At 35.8% G+C, this 3,408-nt stretch overlaps 1 non-coding gene across 1 annotated transcript; it reads right to left on the bottom strand.

Annotated features, from left to right (window-relative positions):
• Window positions 1–715: 715 nt before the first annotated feature.
• LOC138381079 (U6 spliceosomal RNA) lies at window positions 716–822 on the bottom strand. The gene has a single exon (XR_011233023.1). It is a non-coding gene; the product is annotated as a U6 spliceosomal RNA (small nuclear RNA).
• Between the last annotated feature and the right edge of the window lie 2,586 nt (window positions 823–3,408).

Consider the following 3,408-nt stretch of genomic DNA (forward strand, 5'->3'; position numbering starts at 1 on the left):
AATGTCTATTAGGTCCATATGGTCTATAGTGCAGTTAAACTCTGATGGCTTTTGGTTGAATTTCTATCTAGGTGATTTGTTCAATGCTGAAATTGGGATATTGATGTCCCCAACTATTAGTGTACTTGGGCCTATCTTCCCCTTTAGTAGCAATGATATTTGTCTTATATTTCTTGGTACTCCAGTGTTGGGTGCATATATATATTTATAATTATTATATATTCTTGCTGAATTGATCCCTTTATAATTGTATAATAACCTCATTTATTTCTTTGTACAGTTTTTGACTTAAATTCTATTTTATCTGATATAAGTATAGCTACTCCTGTTCACTTTTGATTTCCATTTCTGTGAAATATCTTTTTCCATTTCTTCACTTTCAGTTTATGAGTGTCTTTTCAGGTGAAGTGAGTTTCTTGTAGACAGTATATAGTTGGGTCTTTTTATTTTTAATCCATTCAGCCAGTCTATTTCTTTTAATTGGGTAATTTAAATTGTTTCACTCAAGATCATTATTTATAGGTGAGCACTCACTCCTGTCATTTTTTAAATTAGTTTCTGGTTGTTCTATATATCCTTTGTTCTTTTCTTCCTCTGTTTATTTTTGTAGTTTTGTGGCTTTCTGTAGTGATAACATTTAATTCCTTTCTTTTTCTCATTTGTGTATCTGCCCCACCAATGAGTTCTATAATTTCATGTGTTTTTGTGGTAGTAGAAACATATGGAATGCTTCATGAATTTGCACCTTACCTTTGTATGGGGGCCATGCTAATATTCTCTGTATCATTTTGATGTTAGTATATGTACTCTCAAAGAAAGAACAAGTCCTTTGGACTTTCTATTTTTTTACTGCATTAGGTCTTCATCGTCTGCATATGGTTCTTCTTCTGTCTCATACCAGTCTGTGTCAGAACAGTAACTTCATTATGGAGATTATGTGAACATTTAAAAACCATCTGTGGTTTAGCTATAAGTTTTTGTCTTCACTTTATTTTTTTCTTTAAATCAAATTGTAGAGATCCAGAAAATGAGTCTACAACCTAAGGAGATTTACTTCTTCCACCTTCTCATAGCTGCCTCTGACTGCTTCAAAGGCTGTCTGTTATTGCTCTGTGGAGCAGTGAGTGGAGATGGGGGGTGCTTCTAGAGACTCTTCTAGACCCTCTCCTATCATTTTCACTTTGGTTACTTCATGATCTATAGCAATCTCTATCTGTTTCAGGTCCACTTATGCATGAGTTATCTGGACTTTAGATTATATGTAGTCCTATTTGAGGAAGAACATACTGCTTTTCATCCTTTTGATGCTGCTGCTCCTCTATCTAGAATGCCAAATGCCTTCCTGTGTTTTGTGTTATTAGACCTACCTTTCAAGGTCAATTATGACTCAGAGCTTCTCCAGGTCATCTGTTATGATCTGCCCAGTTAGCATTATTCTTTCTCCCAAAGGTAGTAGCAATTGCTTATACCACACAAGCTGGTGTATATGTTTATAGAGTCTGATAATCTTTCTCTGATTTGTTTTTCAAGTTTTTTTCAAAAACATATTTACAAATTCCTTGAAGGATAGAATTGTGTCTTATACTTTTTTACACATTTTAATTATATACCTAAAACAGTGTGAAGTAAGCAATAGCACTCAGTAAACATTTTTTGAGCTTAACTAACAAAGGATCTAGTGATAGCAGCAGCCTTTGGCTGATGGATTCCCAAAGTAACAAACTGAAGAAGATTCCCTTAATCATCTTTTTCTAACCACAGAGGAGGTGTCCAAAATAGAGCCACAGTTGGGATTATCTGCCTTTCTGTATCCTTAGTACATTTATTTTCTCATTGCTGAATATATGATTACCTCCTAAAAACATTCTTCAACAAAAAATGTTTTCAAATTATTATAGACAGGTTGTCTTTCCAGATGGGAAATTGAATAATTATTAGGGAGAGTTAAAGAACATGCTGTCAGTGAGAAGTTAATATAAAAGTTGAACTTGTGGTCCTAAGTGAGTTGTTGGAAGAACTGTATACAAGAGGAGAGCTTTAAAAGTAGAAAGAGATCTTAAACCCCGGACTAATTGAATGTGGTAAAATTTAATATATTAATATTTGCTTCAAACATTGGGCTTACCTTGGGGAGCAAAGCTCCACAATTTATCATCATAAATGATATAAAGGCAGTATAATTAAATCACCAGGGATTGAAAGAGAGGACATCATCCAGGATTCTCTCCAATGCTATGGTAAAATTATGCTGCTGATAAGGCATTTGGTTCTTTATGTCATTATGTGCCTTGAGAAATGGTTGATTCCTTCAGTGATCTATGTCATATTTAGATATGGCAAAGTAATCAAAGGATGTACATTGGCATTTCTAAAGAATATAAGGGGGAAGGAATATCTAGAATTGATCTCGATCTAGATCCACATAGTAGGCAGCAGTTAATCAAACCAATATTATAATAACCTGAAGCCAAAGACCCTCCTTTTCTTCCCACTTTATTTCTTCTCTGGTCTCATGTCTATCTTACTTCTAGGTATTCATTTTGACCTGGAGGTTTCAATCATTTGTGTTTATATTTGACATGAAAGCTTTTGGCCTCTAAATTTTCCCTCCGGGGTTTTAGATAAAGCTCACTTGCCTGGGTCTTCCCATTTTTTTATGATCTCGCTCATGCTATGTGACCACAGATGTGACTAGGCCAATATATAGAGTCAAGCAGGTCTTCGCAATACTTCTGAGGGTGGAAGAAAATTCAAAAACCAAGAATTTGGGCCAGATGTCATGGTTAATGCAAAAGAATAGAAATTATATTGAAATTAAACAACACAAATGACCTATGAAGCAGTCAAGCTTTACTATTGCCAGTGCAGGAGAAAGATTCAGCAGCAAGAGGGACTAACCTATTAGGAAGACAGATGAACAAACGCATGATTTAAAACCTGAGTCAGAACATGAAGATTCATAAAAATGGTTCAAAGGACAGAGGGGCACTGATCACATGCTGTATAACTCTATGTTTGAATATTCTACTTGGAGAGTCAGGTGATAGAGAAAAGGTAATGAGATCTTGTACAACTACAGTTTCTATCAAAGTGACTGAAAGGTGGTCTCCTCCAATCATTGTCTTCATCCCATGAAGTAATCTGTGGTTATTAAGTGATCACCGACTTCCCGAATCAGAAGGTGAGTAACTCAAGAACAGGCAGCTGCCTTTGTACATGCCCCTGGACCTCTATTTCACCCCAATGCCATAGTCAACCAAGAGGCAAATAAATATACCACTCCCTTTAAACCAAATTGGCTGCCGTCAGTTGTGGACTTAATTTGTATCCTTCACAGTGCCTACTGCAGTGCCTGGCACACAGTAAGTAGCTACTCAGTAAGTGATTGCTGAACGCATGAGGTTATAT

The sequence above is a fragment of the Eulemur rufifrons genome, chromosome 2, assembly GCF_041146395.1.
Source record: "Eulemur rufifrons isolate Redbay chromosome 2, OSU_ERuf_1, whole genome shotgun sequence".
Lineage (NCBI taxonomy): Eukaryota > Metazoa > Chordata > Mammalia > Primates > Lemuridae > Eulemur > Eulemur rufifrons.